At 37.1% G+C, this 26,660-nt stretch overlaps 1 long non-coding RNA gene and 1 pseudogene across 2 annotated transcripts; one reads left to right on the top strand and one right to left on the bottom strand.

The window, feature by feature from the left end:
* The first annotated feature begins 1,146 nt into the window (after window positions 1-1,146).
* LOC120615054 (uncharacterized) lies at window positions 1,147-19,147 on the top strand. 2 transcript variants are annotated; one of them, XR_005656188.1, is made up of 4 exons: window positions 1,147-1,157; window positions 4,826-4,893; window positions 18,033-18,167; window positions 18,365-19,147. It is a non-coding gene; the product is annotated as an uncharacterized LOC120615054 (long non-coding RNA). The 2 variants fall into 2 exon arrangements; XR_005656189.1 differs by lacking the exon at window positions 4,826-4,893.
* Window positions 10,016-10,362, bottom strand: LOC120615051 (60S ribosomal protein L31-like; annotated as a pseudogene).
* Window positions 19,148-26,660: the final 7,513 nt, after the last annotated feature.

Raw genomic sequence — 26,660 nt, 5'->3', positions numbered from 1 at the left:
GGAAAGCTCTCTTCTATGCCAGTGTCCCGAGGCGGACAGCCAAGGTCTGTAGGACAGCTGTGCCATCCTAGCACCAGCTTCCTCTCTGGGCAGGGTAGCTTCTCTGCCTCTCGCCATCTGCTTCACATCACAACCAGCAGGAAGGAGGAAAGGCAAAGACACACTCCTTTTAAGGGCATGACCTAGAAGTTGCACTTATTATTTCTGGTCAAAAGAGAGTCATACATCCATGGGGTAAGAAAAGTTGGAAAAAAATGTGTTCTGTATTTAAGTTGTCATGGGCCTAGCTAAAATGCAATATGCTTTGGATAAAAGAGCAAATGGATATTAGGGAACAGTTAATGGGGGCAGAGACCGTAAAAAGACAATGACTTTATATAGTGTAGCAAGGAAAAAAGGAGCACCATGTACAGAAGCAGAAAAAGCTGGCATATAGAGATGGAAATGGATGGAGCTACATAGAAAAGTAGAAGCCAGAGACCAAAGACCAGGGAGAGGGCAGGTGACATAGAAGCTGCCTGGGTTCCCAGAGCTTTTTAGATCCTTATTCTGATCCCTCATGTTATAGAAGCACTTTCTTATTCCTTATTTTTCAGTCTTAAATTGCTTATAAATTCAAGTTTTAGTTTCTTTTTAAAGTAACTTTCCTGTTTATAATGCCCGCTTACTTGCCAAACAAGTACTTGCTTTCAACCAACAGTTTAGACTAAGTCTAACTGCTTATTCTTACTGGAAAGTAATTGCCATAACAGCAAGTGGGCAAGAAATCAGCTCCCCAGTAGTCTGATAATATACATTGATATTTAACTATGTAACCACAAAAGAAGGTATGTATAAAAAGAAAGATACACATAAAAGAGGCTGGAAGTTATTGGTAGGGTTTGCTAAACCTGTTAAATTCTTCTATTTTTTAGTAAAATATCCTTTTAAAGAAATAGTCCTCATTAGAAAAGATTCCACAAATACTAGAAATTGCTACCACAGGGTTACATAGTATTTTAGCAATAAGATTTTTTTATACGGTATGATAAATACATGCAAAATATCCTAATAAAAAATCTTGATCTACTCATGGTTTTAGAAAGCCATAAAGCTCAGATCATCTCATAAAAATTTAAAAGGGAAATTAATTTATTTCCTAGATAGGTTTCTAAATGGTGGTTCACATAATACTTATAGTTAAAAAGAAATCTGAGATTCCAAAATTAGTTCACTCTGTAATCAATGTCAGTGGAAATTCACCTGAGACAGCTAGATTTTGCTTAATAGGTATTTGGACTTTGGCCACCCAACAACCATCTCCCCTTCTTAACAGCATCCCAGAATCCTTTGGTGAATTGCTCTTTCTGCTTGGAAATATTCTTGGTAAATGGTCAGTTCGCGTCCCTTTCCTCCCATTATGGATGAGAGAGGGGCCTTGTAGGCTCTTTCCACCAGACCCTTTCACTCTGCAACCAGGTGGAACCAGGGGCCAGCACTTGATGTAAGCTAGGTCTGGTCGAAGCTCAATCCTGGGAATTTAAATCCTGACGAGTGAAAACAAAACTGACATCGGCAGGATGTACTCATTCCTGCACCAGCACTCTGTTCATTGATCCTAGGCCTCCAACGATTTGCATACGTTCCATGAGTTCCCATATAATTTCATTTTCCTTAGATTTAGCAGATTTGATTTTTGTTGTTTTCAATCTACAAATCCTAACTATTCACCTTCTATCTACTGATTTATAAATTGACCATATTGAACTATGATATCAAGACTGAAAAAAAAGCCAAAAAACCACACATACGACAACTCTACAAACCTATGAAAAAACTTAGACAGCCAGTGCCAACGTTAAATAGAGAAACAAAAAGAGAGAGATGTAAATAAAGTTGCTGCAAATTTTCCTCAAAATTTTCAAAAATCTTTACAAACGTGGTAATTGTCCCCAATAGAAAAGGGAATATATCAAAAGAAAAAAAATAGTTCAACTTCATCAGTAATCAAAGAGAAATAAAACTAGATACCAACTTTTCCCCATAAAATTAAAAGTGATTTAAAATCTCAATACTGTTGAGAGGGTGGTGAGATGAGCATTTTCATAAACTTCAAGTGGGTATATAAGTGATTATGAGTTTTCAGGAAAGCAATCTGGCAATATGTAACAAGAACCATCAAAAGGTTCATATATTATACTAGTCAGGCAAGCAGAACTAGCATGAGGGTTACAGAATGTGGGATTTATTATAGAAATAGACCTTACACAATTGTGGGAAAAGTTGGGGAAGTGAAACCAATATGGGGATTTGAGAATCAGGGAAAGAGTCACTCACCAGATTTCAAGCCCTGGGGTGGGTGGACAAAGCAGAGCAAATCCAGGACATTGATGTGGACATGCAAAGGGGGATTTGGATTAGTGGGGAGGTCTCTGGGAGACCACTGCCTCCGAGTACCCTCAGCCAGACATCGGGTGGCTGGTCTGGGGCCGCTTTCCATCAGCAGGGCCAGCACATGGGAAGAAGGGCTCAGTGCCAAGAGAAGAGTGAGGACAACCTGGAAACCACTGAGCTTACTGACAACAAAGACCTTCAAAGAGTAAGCAGAGCTGCTGCCTCACATCTGCTGCCCAAACTTTATATGAGTTCCTCTTTTGGCCAACTCTACTTCTACTCGTGCAGGGAAAGGAATTCTGGGTGACATAATTCTCAGTTTAATCAAGTTGACAATAGAACAATACAGCATTCATATCTTTTGATCCTCCGGACTCATTTCGCATTTTGGAATAGTTCCTAATGAAGTGGATAATGTAACCAAAGATTAAATAAAAAAGATAAACTACCTCTGCCATAGTTAAAACAGGCAAAATTAGAAATGAGCTAATTGTCCAACAATAGGAGAATGGTGAAATAGATTAAGGTAAGACAGACAAGATTTTCATATATTCATTTAAAAATTGTTTCAAATGGCTTTTAATGACATGGTTGTGTCCTCAAGATATAGAATGAAAAAAGCAGAAACAAAACTGTACCTGCATTAGAACTGCAAGTTTGAAAACATTCATAGATTTGATTTTTTTTATACTTCCTTATACTTTTTTCTTATTTATTCTTCAAAAAGCAGCCAAAGTCATTTTTTTATAAATGTGGACCAAATCATATGTCTCCTTTGCCTAAAATTCCAGCATGGCTTTTCACTGCACCCAGAACAAAATGCAAAGCCTTTCTACTGTCTGCAAGGTCCTTCATGGTCCTGCTTTTGTGACTGCTCTAACTGTGTCTTCAACACCTCCTTGCTTGGCTCATTCAACTCCAGACCCACTGGGCTTTGGCCAGTTCCTAGCCTATGCAAATATCTCTTTCACTTTAAAGCCTTGGCAATTATTATGTTCACTTACTACGCTCTTCTCCCAGATCCTGACTGACCCTTTCTCATTCAAATCTCAGTTCAGATGTCACCTTCTCTAAGAGGCCTTTCTCTGAGCACCCATTTACTGTGTCTTATTTCCCATCCCACCCAACAATCATTCCCCATCTCATTGCCCTATATATTTTTTCCTGAACTAAAATTATTCTGCTTTTTACTTATCAGGCTCCCTTATTAGAAAGCAGGGCTCATGAAAGCAGGGGCCTTATCTGTTATACTTATTGTATCCCTGTGACTCCAACAAAGCTATCAAGGTGCTATGTTTTCACTGAATAAATGGATTAATGGCAGATCAATTTTCTGAGTTTTCTACAGTGAGTATTTTCCTTTTTACAATAAGGAAAAGATATTTGGGAGGAATATCTTGTGTCAAGAAGGATGATCACCAGTTATATAACTTAAGCCTTCTCAATTGTCATATCCAGTAATTATCCAAACTTATTTTGGCTGCTCTATTCCTCTTATAAGTCTCCATGCTACAGGGGGATGCAAATTAAATGCCTGTAAAAGCACAGGAATCTGGAAATCACACATAAAAATCATGTCATACATAGCAATTAGTCGGCAAACCCCATTTTACCATATGACGCTCGGTAAGATTCCCAGAGATCATGAATTCAAACCCCATTTTTAGGGCTACAAGGGCCTCCCCTTCCAGCTCAGTGGCTTAGTCACTCTTAGCACCTCTAGTTTGCCTTATCAACACCACCCACCCAGCAACAATTCTACTCTTTACATTTCGTAGCCCCTCCTGCCTTCATGTCCTACCCTATCATGACCAATATGTCAACCACTCTTACTGGTTAATCATGAACTTCCTTGTTTCTCTGTCCTTCAGACTCTCCTGTCTGAGATAATCTTAAGTAAAGAGAAATCCAACTGCCTATTTTCTTCATGTTTATGTCTTGGCTTTAAGCTGTCTCTGGAATAGTAAAATTTTATTACCTTTTGCCTTAGACTGTCTTTTCATGTTCTAATCTTTGAATGTCTTTTGTTCACTAGGTACTTGAATATAAAGAAAGAGGTGAGGCAAGGCTGAGTAAAAGGAAGCTACGACGCTTGAATATTTTCATTTTCCTGATCCAATAACACATACACACAACAGTGGGAGACAGTACTGTATATGTTAGTTTTTGTCAGAGCCTTCCCTCCACTGCAGTGGCCAAGTGTCACTTGGCAGAAAGCTGACAGCAAAAGGGGAAGACATACCCCCCGTAGCAGGACGTCAGTCAGGACTTAGTCTCGTTCTTCTTGGGAAAGGGCTAAGTTTTATATACAAGAAAAAAAAAATCATTAGAGTTTTAATTAGGTTTCACTCAGAAGATGGAGTAAACAGGTGAATCCATTTTTCAAAAAGTCATTTTTCATAAGACAATCTTTTCCAAAATAATTAATGAAAAATGTCTAATGCTCTCTTAGGGTTGATGCATTTAATTGTCTTTAGCAAGCATGAATTCCAGTGAAGGCAAATAAAAGACAACTTTATGGTATGTAACTTAACAATCTGGCCTATTTTGTGCTAAACTGACTGTGACTTTTGTGGCAAATGAAACTTTGTGTGACAGGTTATTTTTTTAGACTCTGAAACTGGCAGCTATTTTGTTCAGTTTTATGGTTATATACATTTTGGTATCTGTCTCAGCAATTTTCCATGCTTTCTATGTTCCCCAAAGGGAAAGCGGACAATCATGAGAAAGTAGCCATGGAGAAATTCCTCTTGCCTATTACTAAGTGCTGCTGGAGAAAAATCACTCTATCGGATAGATTGATTTCACTATAAATTTGCAGATATCCACTTCTGCTGGGCCTGCAACATTCTCAGTCAATCCTGTTTTCCAACTCACTTCTTTCTCTTATTCTCAACAATGATTGTTTCAAAACTTCTCTACTATCAACACTCCAATTCTCTCTTCACTTTCAGAAAAAGACTTTGTCATACTTGGCATAGAAAATAAAAGCCATCTGAAAAGCTCTCTCTCCATTCTCACTACAGTTATACAAATCTACTCTAATCTAGATCCAGTTCTTCCTCCTTCCTTTCTAGTCCATAGAAGAGGCTTCCCTCTCTTGTTTAGAGATTATCACTCTGGCAGGTAGTCTGTAAAACAGCTCCTAGTGATCCCTCATTTACTGATACTCATATCCCTATGTATGAATATCAGGTTGTTTGTACTTCTCACTCTAGATAATTTACCTGGCCAGTCTCACTTCTTAATGAATCTTGAATTGGTATCTTTGGTTTCTTCCTGAGCTGGTACTACTCAGCAAATATAAAACTAAACTTATTAACTACTATCTCCCCACCCCCATTTTCCTTTTCTCCCTCTTTTTTTTCTATCATGGCAATTGGCATTACTATATGACCATTTTTGCCCAGGCTAGAAAAGTAATCAGCTTGACTCCCATCTGTCCATATACTCAATTGTTGTCATTCTCTTTTCTGAATACTTTAAAATTCTGTCCATTTCTCTTCATTCACAATGCCACAATTATGGCTCAAGACACCATTATCTCTTGCCTGGACGATTGTTACAGCCACCTGACTGGTCTTAAATTCGTTGTTCTCTCTGCAGCCTAAGGGATTGCTTTACAACACTTTAAAAATGTCATTTCTCTGCTTAAAATTCTTCAGTATCTCCCCATTGCCCTTAGGATAAAGTCAAAGTTTTATGTCAGAGTGTATAGGTAGTGTGACCATCTCATTTATTGTCCTTAGAGGGCACACTGGAGAGTGAAAGGAAGTGCTCTTACAATTACTTCCTGAGGGAACAGGTGAGTAAACTGAGACTGTCTGGAAAAATTAGATATAAAGTCATCTTATTTCTAGAGCTCTGTGACATGTGACCCCTGACAGCAGCCCATCTTCTGTGCTACACACCAGCCTTCACTTCCTTAAACTCACAATTCTCTCTTTTGCTTTGAGCTTTTGGATATATTGTCCCGTTTGCCTGGGAAACTTCTCACCCCTCTTATTCTTTGAAAAACTCCTATTCATCCTTCTGGCCTCAACATAAATGTCCCTTTTCCAGGGAGATATTTCATGACCCCTAGATTATTCATTCTGCTGTGGGTTCCTAAAGCATATAGCACATCTCATATCATACCTCTTGCTTCTTCGTATTATTTATAATTACTTACTTGCGAACTGACTTCGCAGCTGGACTATAAGATATTTAAAGGAAGATATTGTCTCTGTTTTGTTCATTTCTGTATCAAAGGAAAGAAGCAGTTTGTGGAGGTAAGGCATTCAGAATGCCTGTGTGGAATTAAAAAACAAAACAAAACAAAACAAAACAAAACCATCTCTCATCCCTTGAAACTGTAGTAGATGCGATTATCTACCCAACCTCCCATCCCCCCTTCCGTTGGCTAGTGATCTTTGTAGCCCGAAGCAAGAGTTAAGCATAGTAGGAATTTTTGAAGATTAAGATCTCACCCCCAGATATTCTAACTCAGTCGGTCTGGTGTGGGCACAAACAATGGTACTTAAAAAAATGTTACTATGTGGTTCTAATGTGACTCCATGATTGTAAGTAGTACTCTGAGAGCAGCACTGCCCAATAGAACTTGCTATGATGGAAATGTTCTGTCTTTTTTATCCATGTGGCTATCAAGTATTTGCTGTTTGGCTAGTGCTACTGGAGAAGTGAATTTTAACTTTTATTTAATTTTATAGATTTTAAATTTATATGTATGATTAGTGAATGTTGACAGTACAGCTCTGGAAGAGTGGCTCCCAAACTTGAAGGTGTATCAGGATCACCGGAGGGCTTGTTAGTCACAGATTGCTGGACCCCAACTCCGCAGTTTCCAATAGTGAGTGTAGTTCTGAAGCGGGGTCTGACAATTTGCATTCTACCTCATGGGCCTGAGAATTTGCTTACTAGCCACTTCCCAAGTGGTACTGATGCTGCGGGTCTAGGGACCACACTTTGAGAACCACTGCTTTAGACTTGTTAAAAATAGGCTCTTAGGTCCCATCCTATTGTACTGATTCAGAATCTACATTTTAACAAAACCCTCAGATTATTTGTATGAACATTAAAATTTTTTAATTGAGATATAATTGACGTAGAAGATTATGTTAGTTTCAGGATGGCCATTATTGTTTGAGAAGCACTCATTTGGATGATCTTGTATAAGTCAGACAATCCCAAGTTAGTTCATAATGCAGCTTCTGTGCAGAATTACTGTCATACTTTCATTTAGCCTTCACCTTTCAAAATGGTTTTTTAAAAAAAGAGTCAAATCATGTGTGTGATGCTACTTTTTGCTTTATTAATTAATCCTTCTTGAGAGCTAAATTTCCTCCCTGAAAACACAGAAACCCTAACAATAAATACACAGTGCTTCACATAAGTTGGAATGTGTTACATCTAAACCAAACACTTGGTATTCTCTCTGTGGCTTAGATTCTGCTTGCAAAGTTTTTCAGTTTATTTTTTAGGCTTTTCGTAGGTTGCCTTTTTTAGATTGCTGCCCCCCACCCTTTCAATTTCACTCTGAACTGAATTTTCCGAAGCAAGACCTAATTATAACTTTAATTTTCTTAATTTTCCGAAAGCAAGACCTAATTATAACTTTACCAAAGACTTGGGGTGGGGGGGTCTGGAAACACATGCAGATAACCAGCCACTGGAAAGGAGTGCTTCACTAGGTCATAGCCATTCCTCTCCCAGGCAGGATTTTGACCTTTGGCTTTCTTCCTTGATGTGTTGCTAAGACACAGTTCACCTGCCCCCACCCTCGACCCCTGCCTTATGCCCCATGTTTATATCTCCTACAAGTTATCACCTACCCAGAACATAACCCCCATGTCTTCTGAGGATCAAAGATAGAGAAAAATTTGGTTTCCTCCTCTTGTCCTGGTGTAAAACCTACCCCAGCTCAGTGTGTGTCGTCATTTGCAGTCTAGTTCCTTGGAGTCCTTAAAACTCTGCAGTCTAGGAAAGATTTGGCTCTATCTTTGCATAGTCAAAAGGTACACTGAAAGTTTCCAATCACCCCACCCCTGCATACTCCCCCACAAAAATATTTACCCACCTTCAGAGGCACCTAGTAAAATAGAATGATGCAGTTTTTCAACAAAGTTAGAATTCTGCTGCAGATAGGGGACCCTTTCCACATAAAATAGTTTTGTTAGTTCGTTCAGAGAATAGATCTAGCTGTCAGAAATTCATATGTGTGATGGCTATATTTTAAAAAATATTAGCAGTCATTTGTGTATGCTTGCTGTATGAGTACAAAAAATGACTCAAGTGTGAGTCAAGCGCCCTTTTTGATTCCTTATTTCCTTTTTTTTTCAGTAATCTTTCAAAAGCTTCCTGTTTCTTGACATAATTTCAGTGAAATTAAATTGAACAAAGTCATTTCATCAGACCAGTACAACAACTAGATATTCATGTGGGGGAATAGTGAACTTCAACTCATATCTCATACCATATACAAAAATGAATGGAGGCACAGAGCTACCAGAAAACAAAAGATAAACTGGCGGTAGGAAACCTCAGACATCAATAATCACTCTAAATATAAATGGACTGAACTCACCAATAAAAAGGCAGAGGGTAGCAGATTGAATCAATAAACAAAACCTTACCATATGCTGCCTTCAGGAGACACATCGCAGGTGGAAAGACAAATATAGACTCAAAGCGAAAGGATGGAAAATGATACTTCAAGCAAATGGCATCCAGAGAAAAGTGGGTGTAGCTATACTTATATCTGACAAAATATATTTCAAGATGAAAATGTAACAAGAGACAAGATGGACATTTTATAATAATAAAGGAGACAATTCATCAAGAAGACATAACACTTATCGATATATATTCACCTAATCAGGGAGCACCAAAATATATAAAGTAACTAGTAACAGAGCTAAGGGAAGAAACTGACAAAAATGCAATTATAGCAGGGGACCTAAATACCCCATTGATAGCTATAAGTAGATCATCCAAACAGAAAATCAATAAGGAAATATCAGCCTCAATGACACATTAGACCAATTGGACATAATCATCATTTACAGAGTCTTTTATCCCCAAACACCAGATTATACATTCTTCTCTGGTGCACTTGGAACATTCCCGAGGATAGATATACGTTGGGACACAAAACTAGCCTCAACAAATTTAAGAAGATTGAAATCATACCAGGTATATTTTCCAACCACAATGCTTTGAAATTTCAATCAATCGTAAAAAGAAAGCGGTAAAAACAACAAACATGTGGAGATTAAACTGCTAAAGAATGGGTCAAAAAAGAAATAAAAGGAGAGGTCAAAAGATTCATAGAAATAAATGAGAATGATAATACAACATGTCAGCAAAAGCATCAATCAGAGGGAAATTTATATCATTACAGGCCTATCTCAAGAAACAAGAAAAATCCTAAATAAATAACCCAACATGACATCTTAAAGGACTAGGAAAAGAAGAACAAATGAAGCCTAAAGTCAGCAGAAGGAAGAAGCATACATGTAAGATAAACAATTTAAATGTGTTCAAATAGCTCTTGCTTTACCTAGAAAGAATTAATAATAGGAAAATTTAAATGATACTCAACTTTTTTTTTTTTGCAGTTTTATAATTATTTGATAATCAGCAGTTAGTGCCCATCCACATTAATTGTTTGTAAATTTTTGAAAGTGGTGACAGGCACAGAGGAACCTATGTATAAAACTTGTTTGGTGAATCTTCATCTTTATTACGTTTTCTGGACATTCCTTATTCCTTTGGCCCATCAGCTTTCTTGAGTCTGGTGTCAATGCACAAACCTAGAATTCCCATCTCTTTCACTGCAAATTTCCAGGTCTCTTTGAGAGCCTGAGGGGCACGCTTCTTGAACCCCACTCCATGGATGTGCTCATGAATGTTGATGATGTATTGTCTGGTCACTACTTCGTTGATGGCAGAACAGCCCTTCTTCTCGTCACCCTTCTTTGTGGGAGTCATTTTTCTAGGCACGTAATAAACAATACTCTAACTTTCAAACTCATGGTTAAAAGATATTGTTCTCATAACCAAGGTCATTTTATATATTACATTCATTATACTAGAGAAAGTTCAACAAAATAAAACAAAAATGATTGACAATTTCCAGCTTATCAAAAGACAAGAGACTGGTTTGACTAGAAGTATCTGTTTTAAACAGGCACGTCATGCTTGTCTTGGGCAGGAAGCTCCATATTTCAAATTATTAGGGTCAGTCACAAACATTTAACCAATTCATTAATGAGAATATTTTATACTTTCATTGCAAAGGTTCATTGTATTATGTGATATGAGAGCCTTTAATATGTATTTGGGACCATCACTAAATAAATATATTTTAGTTTCCAGGTGTTTGGGGTTGTTAAATTTAGTACTTTGTGATGGAGGTGTATGTACATCAGCCAGTCCTGTACTATAATGGTAATAAGAGAAACAATGCTAACAAGTGATGATTTATTGCACTGGACGTACAAACTCTGCTTCATGACTTCTAACTGTTTTTCCCTGTTCTGGACATTAGTGAGTGTCCATTCTTATTAGGTGAATATTTCAAAGGCCCTGCCAGATAAGCACATATAGAAGATAGAATTAATATGGTATTAAATGAACTACAGTACCTTAAATGTATTACACATCAGACACTAAGGTAGTTACAGATATTTACTAAATTAAAAACCACCAGAGGGCAGCTTAATACAATTGTGATAAAATACTTGAGAGAGTATGGTAGTATTTTTAAAGTAATTCCAATAAGTTAGATACTGTAGATATAGAGAAAAGAGAATGAAGACACTTTTAATATTTTAAAATTTCCTTTATAATAAATGTTTCTGAATTTGGCATATTTGCATATATTTTATATTTAGTGCACTTTTAAAGTTGATGTTCAAATACAAATATGAATTAAAATTATCCCTTCCCCCCTTTTTTTTGACAGTGACAAAATTGGCCAGGAAGTCAAGCAACTTGGTCAATATTAAAAAATTTTAAATGTTTCTTAGATCCTCCTCTCTGTGGTGCTAGTGCTCCTCCTGTAAGAAGGAATCAGCGTCACTAGCATGTCTCTTTCTAATTTAGTGGAATCAAAAATGAAAATTAAGATGATAATGATAACCAGCTTTTGGAGTACTTTTCATAATTTTTATAATTGATGTATCAGTTTGTTTGCTCTTTGTTTCTTTTTCTAGTTTGAATGCTCCATGAAGTCAAAATATGTACTTCAGGGACTTTGCCCAACACAGTGACTAGCAGTTGGCTTTCATTAATTTTTATTGGCTTAATTAAATAATTAACTGTAAATTCTTAAGGGGCTAACACTTCTAGAGACTATTTCATGTTTCCATGTACTCAACAGTAATGCCCTCTGTCCATCCATCTATTCCTCCCTCCATCAGTTCATTTGCCCATCTGTCCATCTGTCCATCCATACATTTGTCTTTCTGCCAATCCATTCATCCACCTATCCATTCATCCATCCATCCTCGAGACATTTAACCTTCAAAGACAATCTTCAGAAAAGGTTGCTTTCTCTTTGGTAACTGAAAAAGAAACATTTCAGTGAAGAATTCTCAGTTTAAAGACCTTCCTTCTAGAATACATAAAGTTGCTTGAGCAGTCTTTACAATAGGGCAGCTTAATTTTAAAAAGACCTGTGCCAGAGTGCGTGAGGGTTCATTATGCTCCATCTCCCTCCCCAAAGACTTGATTGCTCAGTGGGAACTACTTGTGGACAAACTGGAAGATGACACCTCTTCTCTTTTACAGGATTTATGTTATTTATCTTGCAACATGCCAAGAGTTTTGGGAGAATGTTTCTTGCCACTCTTGTGTATTCTTAATAATAAAATATGAGTGCTAAGACTCTGCTCTGGACCACAATCTCTTCTCACTTACAAGCTCCACAGCTTGACCCATCACCTCTGTGCTGGTACCTTCCAGATCTGTACCTTGAACTCTGACTGCTTCCCAAAACTTCAGACTTTTGTACCCACCTGCATGACCTACAGCCACCTCTCATCCATAGTGGGAAGGGAAAGAAAGAGAAGAAAAGGGAAGGAAAGGGAGAAGAGAGGAGAGAGAATAGAGAGGTTAGGTGTTTTTGTAGAGTTTACATTCTACCTCTCCTCCTCCTTAAAAGCTGTTAGGAGAATAGAGATTTCCAAAACATTTTTGGCATCCATCAGCAGCCGTGCCTTGTTCCTCTTCCACCTAGAATTCTGGGAGAAGGGTGCCATTCAGAGAGCCCAAAGGCAGCATGAGGCAGCCTAAGCAGAGTAAAAAATGTCAGTGTCTCAGCATAGAGAATGCAGTCAGCATTAATGTAATGGCTAGGTGGTGAGCCAGAGGAGAGAAAGAGCAATCAGGGGGATTGTTTTATAAACTATATTAATGTTTAACCAATGTACTGTACTGTATCTTTAAAACTAATAATAAAATAAAATATTTAAAAGAGTCAGTGTCTCATTCTTAGGCAGAAGGAGAGGCTGGAGAAGATATCCCATCCCCAAGGCAGAGAGAAGATATAAAAGTTCCATACACTGAGGTGTGGGGATGCTGAAGATTGCGCCAGTGGCCTGCCAGGAGTTACCGGGATAGTATTACCTAGAATTGAGGGCTAGGTGGCAAAGGGACATCAACCTCACTAAAGGGGCTGAGGTGAAACATGGTGGAGTGATGGGGTAGGGAAAAAGGGTAAAGGATTGAAGATAGAAAAGACAACCACAGGTCCTTAACAGTGTTTGCCAAGGTCAGAGACCAGAAGCCACATTGTCCAGGCACTAAAAGAGCACATACAATAAAGATGGGCCAACAGGACCCCCCTTACCTATGGTGAGTGGGAGCCAGTAAGAAAAGACCAGTAGCCAGAGTCTTGCCCCCAATGTCATTATGTTCTGAAGGCTACCAGTGATCCTGAAAAGAGAGAGAATGGAAGAAATCTTGAGAAATGAGAACAGAGTTCAGACTCTGAAATGATAAAATAGTAAGCTAACTCTGACTAGACATTTACCAAAAGGGACTCAATTTTATGCTGTAAGTAACTAAGCTACCTCTAATTGGCAAGACTGGTTCACTGTCATCGGAAATGGGCTCTCCCAGCCTGTTAACTTCAGTTTAGAGTATTAAAAAAGTATTTCTGTATAATGGAACTGTGATTGAATTTTGTAACATCTACACAAAATGTATCCCAAGTTCTCTCGCTTATGTGAATTTTATACATTTTTGACTATCTTTTCTCTTTTCTATTCATAACATCAAATTTTTGTTGTTAATATTTAATAGTTTTTAACCAGTTTTTTCACTTAACCAAGAATCGTGAACATTTTCTTAAGTCACCAAATATTTCCCCTTAAAATAATTTCTTTGAAGACAATATTTTTTAGACTGAAAAATAGGTTCACAGCAAATTGAGAGGGAGGTACAGAGATTTCCCATATCCCTCTTGTCAACACATATGCATAGCCTCCCCCATTATCAACTTGCCCCACCAGAGTAGTATATTTGTTAAAGTTGATGAACCTACATTGACACCTCATAATCACCTAAAGTCCTTAGTTTATCTTAGGGATCACACTTGGTGTTGTGCATTCTGTGGATTTGGATAAGTGTGTTATGACATGTATCCATCATAGAATCATACAGAGTATTTTCACTACTCTAAAATTTTTCTGTGTTCCACCTTTGTCCCATCATCCCCAGCCCAGCCTCTGCAACCACCGATCTTTTTACTGTCTCCATAGTTTAGCCTTTTCCAGAATGTCATATAGTTGGAATTAGACAGTAGGTAGCCTTTTCAGATTGGCTTCTTTAACTTGGTAATATGTATTTAAGATTCTTTAATGTCTCTTCATGTTGATGGCTCATTTCTTTTTAGTGCTGAATAATATCCTATTGTCTGGATGTACCACAGTTTATTTATTCATTTACCTACTAAAGGGCATTTTGGTTGCTTCCAAGTTTGGGCAATTATACTAAAGCTGCTATAAACATCTATAGGCAGGTTTTTGTGTAAACATGTTTTCAGCTCTTTTAGGTAAATAGCAAGGAGCACAATTGCTGGATAGTATGATAAGAGTAGGTTCAGTTTTGTAAGAAACTGACAAACTGTCTTCCAAAGTGGCTCTACCATTTTGCATTCTCACCAGCAATGAATGAGAGTTCCTGTTGCTCCACATCTTTGTCAGCACTTGGTGTTGTCAGTGTTCTGGATTTTGGCCATTCTATTTGATGGGTAGTGGTATCTAATTGTTATTTTAATCTGCATCTCCCTGATGACATATAATGTGAGGTATCTTTTCATATGCTTATTTGCCATCTGTATCTTCTTTGGTGAGGTATCTGTTAAATTCTTTGGCCCATTTTTAAATTGGATTGTTTGTTTTCTTACTGCGTTTTAGGTGTTCCTTGTATATTTTGGATAACGGTCCTTTGTCAGGTGTGTCTTTTGTAAATATTTTCTCTCAGTCTGTGGTTTGTCTTATTCTCTTGATATTATTTTTTGCAGAGCAGAGGTTTTAAATTTTAATAAAATTTAGCTTATCGGTTATTTCTTTTATGAACTATGCCTTTGGTGTTGCAGCTAAAAAGTCATTGCCATATCCGAGGTCGTCTAGGTTTTCTTCTATTATCTTCTAGAAGTATTATAATTTTGCTTTTTACTTTTGTATCTATGATCTATTTTGAGTTAGTTTTTTGAAGAACGTAAAATAAGTGTCTTGATTCATTTTTTTGCATGTCAATGTCTAGTTGTTTCAGCACCATTTGTTGAAAAGACTGTCTTTGCTCCATTGTGTTGCTTCTTCTCCTTTGTCAAAGACCAGTTGACTATATTTATATGGGTTTATTTCTGGACTGTGTATTCTGTCTATTCTTTTGTCAGTATCACACTGTCTCCATTACCGAAATTTATAGTTAATCCTGAAGTTAGCGTTCGTCCTCCTACTTTGTTCTTCTTCTTCAATATTATGTTGGCTATTCTAGGTCTCTTCCCTCTGCATATAACCCTTAGAATGAGTTAGTTGATATCCATAAAATAACTTGTTGGGATTTTGATTGGGATTGCATTGGATCTAGAGATCAAGTTGGGAAGAACTAACATCTTGACAATATTGAGTCTTTTTTTATCCATGAACATGAAATACCTCTTCACTTATTTAGTTTTTATTTGATTTCATTTATTAGAGTTTTATAGTTTTCCCTCATATAGATCTTGTACATATTTTGTTAGATTTATACCTAAGTATTTCATTTTTCAGAGTGCTAAAGTAAATGGTACTGTGTTTTTAATTTCAAATTCCACTGTTCATTGCTGGTCCTCAACATATTTTTAAACAGCAGCACATAATTGATCATATGGCTGTTTTATAAGTTAAGCTAACTTCTTTCTTTTAAATTATATTTAGATTGTTTCCTTTTTGCTGCTATTTAAAATACCAATGAGATAATGAAAAATCCTGTACATACATCTTTAAGGGTTCCTAAGATAATCTCTTTAGAATAAATTCCTTAATGTTGAATTTCTAGATAAAACAATATGCATATTTTAAAGTTTTTTTATACATGTGGCCTAATTGGCTTTGGGAAATGCTATACTACTTTAAATTCTAACTGACAGTGTGTAGAATGCCTCTTTCCATACTTCTCCAGCCACACTGGCTATTACGGTGTTTAAATTTTCTTCTGAAAAAATATTTTTCTTTCAATTGAAAAGATATCTTGTTTTAATTTGTAATTATATGATCACTGGGGAGATGGTATGGTTCTTATTGTATAAATCTATTAAGGATACCAGTAATTTGCTATACACTGCCAGTATTTTCCCCACTTTGATATTTTAACAGGTTCTGTGAGTATAGGAAAGTGGCATAGTGTGAAATGTCAGTAATGACAAAAGCAGTAGGTGTATATGTGTGCGCACACATGCATATAATCAATGAGTTATACTTCAAGGAAGTAGTTAATGGACAATGATATAAGAATCCTCTTTTCTTTCTGAATAAGTTAGACAGTCCAGAATAGGAAAACTCTTTGAGACAGAGAATAAAATAGGAAAACTCTTTGAGACAGAGTGGTTGCCAGAGGCTAGGGGGAGGGGAGAATGGAGAGTGACTGCTAATGGGTACAGGGTTTCTTTTTGGTATGATGAAAATATTCTGGCATTAGACAGTGGTAATGATTGTACAATTTTGTGAACGTACTGAAAATCACTAAACCGTACCCTTTAAATGCATGAATTTTATGGTATATGAATTAAATCTCAATAAACCCATTATTTAAAAAAGTCAGTATGCTTATTTTTCAAATATACAGATAATATTTCAATTTGAATAAGAAAGACAATGTGTTTTAAATCATTTCCCCAAGGCAAAAGAAAGAGCAGAGGACTCTAGCCTTACTAGATCTAACATTAATTCAAGGATAATGGATGTAGGTTTTCTCTTTTGGGTGGTAAAATTCTTCTAGAATTAGATGTGATGATGGTTACAGAGCCTTGTGACTATACTAAAAACCGGTAAAATGTACACTTTAAAATGGTAAAATTTAATACTATGTAAATTATATCTCAATTTTTAAAGTTTTTTTTAAAAAGTTGGCACAGTTTCTATGACCCAGTCATTCCACTCCTAGGTATACACCCAGGAGAAATGGAGATATATGACCACACAAAAACTTGTAACAAATGTTGATAGCAGCCTTATTCATAATAATGAAAATAACCAAAACATCTATCAACAGATAAAAGAATAAATAAAATGTGTTATATTCATACAATGGAATGTTACTCAGCAATAAAGAGAAACGAAATACTGATGCATGCCGTAACAAGATGAACTTTGAAATCATTAAGCTAAATGAAAGAAGCCAGTCACAGAAGACCACGTATTGTGTAATTCCATTTATGTGAAATGTACAGAAATGGCAAATTTTTAGAAGTAGAAAGTAAATTAATGGTTGACTCAGGGGAAGAGAGGGAATGGGGAGTGACTGCTAATAGGTAGGGGCATCTTTTAGGGGCGATGAAATGTTCTGGGATTATATGGTGGTAATGTTTACATAATCTTGCAGCTATACTAGAAAACATTGAATTGTACACTTTAAATAGGTGAATTACCTGGTATGTAAGAACTGTATCTCAATAAAGCTGCTTACAAAATAAAATAAAATAAAATAAAATAAAATAAAATAAAATAAAATAAAATAAAATAAAATAAAATAAAATAAAATAATAAAATAAAATACTTAAAAATGTTGAGATAAATGGTGAAGAAAGACAGATAGTAGAAGATAGTATCTGCTATTATGATTTAAAAAAACAAGAATCTTCTTTTCCTTTCCCAACCTTCTTCATGAATTGCAGCCAGCATTTACCAATATCCTGAATCTATGACTCCTTTAACCCTAACACAGGTCTTGAGTATATCAGTTAAGATTATTTTTCCCTTCTTCTCCCCATCAGGGATTCACTATTCACTGTTCTATGCTTGTGCACATTGCAAATATCCTGCTTACGTGGAGTTTATAAAATCCACATGTATTTTTTTTGTCCGATATTATGCTGTCATATATTACAATGAAGAGTTTAATACCATCTTCAAATTTTTTACTTTTCCCTTGTACTCTTTTGTGTTTAATAGAAATGCTAAATAATGTTGGTAGTACACATTTATGCCAAACCTTCACCACAATGGTCACTTCTGCTGAAAGAAGAACATTTACCACTAGGCTTTGGTGCTTCTTATTCAATGCTCCATGAAAATTATGTCTCCAAGGTAACTATGTTGTTTTAGCCATTGTTTTGACTTTTAATAGCATGGAGAGTGGAATTTTGTCAAATGTTTTAAATTACAGAACTTTCTAATTCATTCAAGAAATGTTTATTGAATATCTATTATTGACCAGGCACCGTTTATTTATAATGATCATTAAAGAACTCCAGTTGATTAATTGTGTAATTTTTCTCTTACAGATACTGGTAAGAGCACTTTGAACATGTGAATAGAATTAATTCAGGGCTGTTGCTCCTGACAGATAAGCCAGTCTACCTGTTTCCGAATGACATGCAAAAAGAAATTGGATAAGAAGAAAGTTATTTGAGTAAATTCTTTTTGCATTTGTAGAAGGCCTTTGTTTTTCAGTTTGTTTCTTTTTTTTAACTCTTTTTTCTTTAACCTTCTCAAGAACCTTGGGCGTGAGGCTGGGCAACATTTTCTTGATTCTTCCATGGATGAGGACATGGAAGTCAGGGATGTTATGTGATGTGATTGCTTAGAGGGGCACAAGAATCCAGAAAATTTGACTCTTAATATTTTATTTCAACTTTACCTCTAGACATAAACACAATTAATGACCAAGCCTCCCTAACATTTTCTATGCTGTGTATGTTACTCAAATTTGATTCTAATCTAAAGTTGCCTTTAATGAGGAAAGAGCCTCACCTAGCTATTTGCTCTATGGGACCTGGTGTTCCATCCAATCTCCATATGTAAGTATATAAATTGATCAAAGTTAAAAAGAATATAAAACCTTTTCTCAATGTTTGGGGATGGTGAAGTAGGACAATTTCTCTGCAAGGTATAAAAAGGTAAAGTGTACCTCTGCTTTTTGGTGAGAAAAGTTCAGAAATGACTGTATTTTGTTAATGAAAACCTCACAATACTTATCTTTGGCTAGAGATTAAATATGAAAAATTCCATCCATTCAAAAGGATAATTTTTATAAAATTATACATAATAAAAACAAATGGATCAAATTCTTCATCTGTTACAGAAAGTTTGTTGCTTTAAATGTTGCCCAAATATGTGTAAGTGCTATATATATTTGGAAACACTTTCATAATAATAATTTCCCATTTTTATCGAGCACTCATCGTGTGCTCTGGGACAAACCTGCACTCCTCCTCCTCCTACCACACTACTGCCACACTCACACTACTAACACCAAATGTATGTTGTTTTTTTTTCCCCCACGCCAAGCAATTCTGTGACTCTAGCTAGGTGTCCTATGATTTAACTTTTTCCTGACCCTGTCCACCTGGAGATAGTGTCAGATCCTACAGGTTAAGGGCTCAGTCCCACAAGGCTGCCCCCTGCCCTGATGCTAGTCAGAAGTAGAAAGTTCCAGGTTGTCCACAACTTCTGTCTGACCTGGCTACAAATCAGAGGTTCCTATGACCTCTTCCCCCTTGAACTTGATTATTTAGGAGAACAGCTCACAGAACTCAGGGAAAGCCTTACTCATGTTTACCAGTTCATTAAAGGATATGATAAAGGATGCAGATGAACATCCAGGTGGAAGAGATACATAAGGCAAGGTATGTGGGAAAGGGCACGGAACTTCCATGCCCTCCCATTCCTCTCTCCCAGCACCTCAACGTGTTCACTGACCAACAAACTCTCCGAACCCCGTACTTTGGAATTTTTATGGAGGCTTCATCACAGGCATAATCAATCATTAACTCCATTTCCAGCCTTTCCCCCTTCTCTAAAGAACAGGAGGTAGGCTGAAAATTCCAGGCTTCTAATCACGGCTTGATCTTTCTGGTGACCAGCCCCCATCCAGGACCCACCAAGAGTCACCTTATTAGAACAAAAGACACTGCTAGCACTCAGGTACTTCCAAAAGATCTAAGAGCTGTGTGTCAGGAACTGAGGTCAAAGGCCAAATAGTAGAATAAAAGATGCTCCTTGTGCTCTTATCACTTAGGAAATTACAAAGTTTTTAGAAGATCTGTGTGAAGAACAGGGGCAGAGACCAATATATATATTTTCTATATGTGTACTAAGAACTGTTATAAGTGGTTTATAACTAATTCTCACACAACACTATGTGGTGAGCTCTGAATAACATAATGTACTAACAACACGCTATGACATGGCATGGCGTGATATGATATGACATAACATAATGTAATGTAACATAATATACTCTCATCTTATGAATGAGAAAACTGGGGCACAAAGAGAACGAGTTTCATAGCTTTTAAGGGACAAGGTCAAGATTTTAAACTAGGCACTTAAACACTACCCTCTTCTATCTTATTTAGATCAGATGCTCTTATGTTAAGCATAAGTTGTTAGTTCAGATATCCCAGCTTCCCTCTACTTATTAAAAACAAATAGTGGGCTCACCAACGCCAGGGCCTTAGTAAAGTTTGAAATATTTCTTTAGCATCTTTCCATTTCTCTGTGCATACCTGACATTTCCTTGTGTCCTCATTCACCCTTCCCCTCCTCCACGGGCTCTAGGGCTCCTAAGCCCTGGCCCCGGAGTCCGTTGCAGGGCAGCGCTTCCATCTCACTGGCCTGTTCCTTCTCTTTTCTGCCGCTACTATTGCCTCAGCTGTTGTGATGAAAGCCCAATAGTATTTGATGTCTACAGAGGAAACTGTTGATTAGGTCAGCACACAAACTCTGGTCAGGATCGGAAGGTAATGAGGTCATTTTCCCTTCGGCTTCTTCCAACCTAGCCACCAAAGGATAGACAAGAAATCAAGGAGTGGCCATGACTATTCACTACCTTTTCAGTTTCCTTCAAAGTGTACCTGAAACTCAATGGGATTTCCTGATAACAATGAAAAAGCACTAGAGCAGCCCACCCTGCGTGTTCGCTGCCTTTGGCGTGCACGTGAAGGGAAGGGTCACATCGTCACCCAAGGGCCTGCCATTTTTGCTCGCCAGGAAATGCTTGCTGCTCTGGTCACTTAATTCCATGTTCTAAGTTTTTGCGCCTGCAGAGGAATTTACCATAAAGCTAATAAAGCTTAAACTTCAGGACCGTTTACTTTCCCCAAGCCCCTGCGAGTGGCGGGAGTTGCTTGGCATTGTAGAGTGTTCTAGGTGGGAAGGAGAAGCCAAGGTGCCATCTGCAAGCGCATCTGCATAAGCACTTCTGGTACATTCCTAGAAACCCTCTCAGAAGAAAGGGAACTAAATCTCTCAAGAAATCTGTGATTTATTTTCTCATTCTAAATAACTAGCCAGTTTTGTACCTAATTTAATTTGTAATTTTGTTTTATTGATTGATTGTATTTGATTGATTGATTGATTGATTGATTGATTGATGTTTGTAGACACCTCATAAAAGGGCATCAGCCTCAGGCCCCACCACCATCTTGAACCACACCTGGGGCCTGCCTGCCTGGTTCTTGTTATCTTAGCTGAATTAAATAGGAACCAAATTTGTTGGAAAGAAATTTGGGAGATAGCAGCCTATGCTGGATATTCTACTTGCTCCTTCGGATCCACTCTCCACCCTTCCCTTCCCTAGTCTGTAGCTCAGGAGGCTACCTGCCCTCAATGTGTCTTTGGCTTCCTTGCCATCTAGTCAGGGTCCAGCAGTGGGGTCACCTGCAGGAGATGGGAGGAATAGAGGAAAGAGCATTGATTCCTCTGGCTCCTTCTTTGCCTGGCCATGGGTTGACAGCAGAGTGGGTTTCATGGATGTATGATCTGTGCAGTCGACAGGCCCCATGCTTAGAAGGGCCCTACACTTGTTTTAATGCTGTGCTGTCACTATCTTGAAGTTCCTAATTTTATCTTCGAACGTGTTTTGTTAGTGAAGTCTGATATGTGAACAGAGAAGAAATGCACAGTGTGTGTTTGTCATTTCTGGTTTGTCATTTCTGGTTTGTCCCATTTGTGTATAGCATTTCCGATGCTCCAAGATCATAGAATTCCTGTGCATCCATAATGCTTGGGAGTTCAAAGACTCAAAACAAGTACAAAGTAAAAGTGTCACATGTATGATGGATTAGGCCCAGAAATGCTTCTTTTTCCATTTGAATCAAAACTTGCTTCAAATTCAGAAAAAAGGTAATGACATTCTAAGAAACACGAACAACCAAAGAACTCTATCATGTCCTTTCTTACTCATGTTACTTCCCTATATTAGCTAACCACTTGCACTAAAAATAATGCCGTAGAAGGAAAGAGAAAGGCAATCCATAGTTCCTTTTTCTTTCAGTCCCTCTTTACTCATCAATAAGCCGAAGACAGTGTTGGCACAATGTGTATGTATAAAGAAGTGAAATAAAACAGTTGAGTTAGTTTAGTGCAGGGTTTCAACTGTTCCTGTAAGAAAAAAATACATATGCTTGTACAAACTATGAAATACAAATTGTATAATTTTGGTGATTCTTTTCTTTAATGCTCTTATATTGTATTTAAAACTGACATTGTACAATGTAAGTGGTTGAATTCAGGCTAATAATTTTAAACTCACACTGGGCTTCACAAATTCTGTATTGGGCATTGGTTTACAATGGGTGTATCCCTCCATTCAAGGCCACGATTCCTGGTGGGTGGTCCTCTCTTACAGTTACAGGTCTCCTTGGGTTCCAAGAGTTGGTCCCTTTCCCTCCTGCCTTCAAGCCTGCTGCCGGTAGCACTTCCCACTCTTGCCAGTCCCGGGGGCGAGTGGAGGTGAGGAGGGGAGAGAGACTTCATCTTCCCTTGTTTCCTTTAACCCTTGCCCACACCTTTGTAAGTCGCTTTCATTAGTCTCTCTTTTACACTCTTCTCTTTGTTTATATATATTTTATTATAGACAATATCAAACATAGACAAATATATATATAGAGAGAGACTAGCATAACAGATGCCCACATGTCTATTATCCAGCTTCAATAATACGTCTTTTATTCCTTTGGAGAGTGCCACTTGTTTCTTGCTGGGATCCTGGCTGATAGAGTGCCTTCCCATGTATTTTGACTCTTCATAGTCACTACACCCCTCTCCTTAGCAGGGAACAGCAATGTGGCAGCCTAGTTCTGAAAAGAACCAAATGGACATCATCTCACAGATTAAAATGGAGAAGTGGCTTTAGACACTTTCCCGGCCTGTTCAGTGACTTGGTTCCCTAACCCCCTCCCTGGCATCCTAGCTCATCTTACACCAGGCTTTGTTTTGTACACAAAGCTGCAAAGACAGGACATACTTAGTACCATCCAGAATAAGTGAATCACAGTAATCAACTGCATTTATTCCCAGAGATTAATAAGTGATTGATCTTTTCATTCATAAGAAAAAAGGAAACACTTGGGAAGAATTTTTTCTTTTTGTGAGGAGGTCCTCTTTGTGAGAGGAGTGATTACGTGGTCCTAGATCAGCAACATTGTCTTCCACAATTTCATGAAAATCATTTGTCATTAATGAGAATTGCTAGTACAGCAGAAAGGTCATATCCACAATGAAGGAGTCACTTGTAATAGGAGGCCCTGGTCTCTTTTCTTAGCAAAAAGAATCATTTCAGGTTTAGTCTTTTTTACTAGTAGACACAATAAAAGTAATATATTATTCCATAAATAAGTATTTGAAAGTAGACGCTTTTTACATCCCATCAGCGGGACCATAGAATTGTCTAAATCAATAGGAACCTAGAGAAGGAAGGGTGGGGCAAGAACTAACATTTATCGAATGCCTTCTTTGTGTTATAAGCGCTCTCATGTGTATTATCAATTTAATCCTCATAGTAATCCTATGGGCCTACAAGGAAGTAGATGTTATTATTCCTGTGTTATATAGGAGGAAAGTGAAGCTCAAGGAGGATAAATTGTTCCAAGGCACACAGCTACATAATAATAATCACAGTAGCCACTATTTTTCTATTGCCATGCTAGCCTTTATGCAAAACACTTTATATCCACTGTGAAATTTAACCTTATGTGGCATATTATATTATGCCCATAATACAGATGAAGTGAGTTAAGCATTTTGCCCGTGGTTACAAAGACAATAACTGGCAGAGTCAGGATTCTGAGTCAATTCTGGCTGACTCAAATCCTTGCTATTCTCACTACCCTCTGTTGGCTCCCGAGGGAGATGGGAACACTATGACAATTTCTTTTTCCATTGTGAGCTTCTCTTCCCCTTTACCAATGTCCATTCAGTCATTTTTAGTTAGATCTTTCTGTTTGATAAGGGACACAAAAGCAAATGTGATCAAGCAGGTCCTTTATCATCATACTCCATTGCACAATCAGTCTCAACAGTGAGCCTGTTCTTTCCTTGATCATTTTCTTGTCTAACATAATTTTCTCCTTTCATTATCTCCAGACGTTTTCACTCAAGTGCTCCTAAAATATTTTAAGAAGCACTACACTCCTTACCACAGTTTTAGTTGATGGCTAAAATTTTTTATCATGTTTAAAGAGTTGCAAATACATATTTAAATTCCAACATATTACAATGACACTTTAAAAATAAACTGTCACATCACTATTTGATGTCTCTCTAGTTGAATCTAAACAATATAATAATTCACTACCCATCATGCTTTTAAATATATATAAATAAATTCTTCTTTACCTGCAAGAAATTTTTTTTTGTTCATTTTTCTTCTTGAAATTATGTTTCCATTCCTCTTTCTAATATATTTTTATACTTTAAAGTATTTAATGAATAACACACTTCTATACAACAAATATATGTAAGTGGAAATAATTTTAAATTTCCTGTGACCTAAAAGTTTAAAGTGTTTGAAAATTCCACACAATTTCTCAAAACAACATAAATGCATTGCAAATACTGATGAATAAATTACTAAACGTAAAATGTGAAACTGTAGTGGAATTGCAAGTCTTAATAAGATGAATAAAGCCTTTCTCCTCATTATTCAGGGATAATTATAACAGGCTTAAACATCAGTGCTGAATTATAGATATAGATGCCAAGAAATTCTTCACTTAAATAACTAAAAAAGAATGATAGAGTTATGTTATAGCAATGGGGCTCAATTCTTTGAATTCCCAGATTTATACCAAAAATTACATCATTATCTATCATTAAGATTATTTTTAGTAATTTCTCATCTGATGATTAAGTGTCCTTTCCTTCTGTAGAAAGCAGAGAATTAGAGTGCATCTGATTTACGAAAGGATTAACTACCCTATCATTAGGATCACTCGCTTCCCCTTTCTTGAGCACCCTAAAGGTTTTTACACCCCTGGCAATGCCTTAGGAAGTTTGGGATGTATGGGAGGTATGCCTTTCTATTATCAAGTGATTAAAGGAAGGTGATTGTGCAAAGGCCATGAGCTCAATGAGTCAACCCAGTTTAGAAAAGCTTATCTGAAAAAGGAATACCTCAAAATAATTCTTGCCTCTTGGTGAAACTTCACATATCCCCACCCTCAAGTTGAAGATTCTCATCTCTAGCATTTATTTTTCCAAGTTATAGCTCATTTAGCACTTTAGCACCATGACACTGCTGATAAATGCTGTGGCTAGTCTTTTATATTTGTCCTGTGAAATGCACCTTTTTTATCCCTATCTTTAGCACGTATTTTCTTAAACTTCGAGCTCTTCCAAAAGCTCCCTTAAGACCCTGTAAATAAAACAACTGTATGAGCACAGACATTTAACTAACCTGGCCAATCCAATTGGAAGAAAGAAGAAAATAAGGAAGGAAAAGAGGGAGAGAGGAAGAAAGATCATAAATTTTTCGAAGACAGAGAGGGGATTTTAAATATTAAAGAGTTGATTATTACTCTTTAATTGATATTAAAGAGTATAGCGGCTCCAGTTCTTCAGGCATCTTAGGCTTACACAGACATCAACTGGTTGCCTTCGTTCAACATCTAGTTTTTGCTAACCCCCAAGAGTAGCCAGCTCATTCTTAGTCACATGACTTTGGTGATTGATTGCAGCTCAGCTCTGTGGGTAAGACTAGCTGTTGACCTAGGCCAGTGTATTCCATATTCCTGGATGGAGAAATTGATTGGTTCAAGATAGCACATAATTCAATCCAAGAGATTTTGCCCAAGCTTCTAGGGAGAAAGAAAGCATATAACATTTGTTTGTTTGTTTATGAAAAAATAATATTTATTTACAATATAAACAAAGTCCCATTGCTGGTCAATTTTTTTTAAATATATGTTTTGGCGGATGCTACTGGCAGAAGTGCTTTCTTTGCTGCTGGTCATGAGTGAGGAGAAGTAGCCCCAGGAGTTCCTGGCAATCATCTCCCAACCATGACAGCAGAGGTCTCTCACAAACAGTTCCAACACCATTTGTTTGTAGTACAATTTCTTTTTCCATCTTAAGCTTCTCAGAGCTCTTGATAGAACCAAGAAATGGAGAGAAAAAAACTAGGAACTCATCATGGTCATTTGATCCAGGATCAACCTCTTCCTGATGCAGAGAAATCCCCAAATATTCTGTTTAGTGAACCAATGAATTTTTCTTGTTGTTTGTTAATCTGAATTGAGTTTCCTGTTACTTGTTACATTAAAAAAAGAAGTGGAATTAATGTAATCACTACTGTAA

This window comes from Pteropus medius, unplaced genomic scaffold, assembly GCF_902729225.1.
Source record: "Pteropus medius unplaced genomic scaffold, Ma_sr-lr_union100, whole genome shotgun sequence".
Lineage (NCBI taxonomy): Eukaryota > Metazoa > Chordata > Mammalia > Chiroptera > Pteropodidae > Pteropus > Pteropus medius.
Note: the sequence above shows the minus strand (reverse complement) of the source record. Positions and strands in the feature narration are given on the sequence as shown.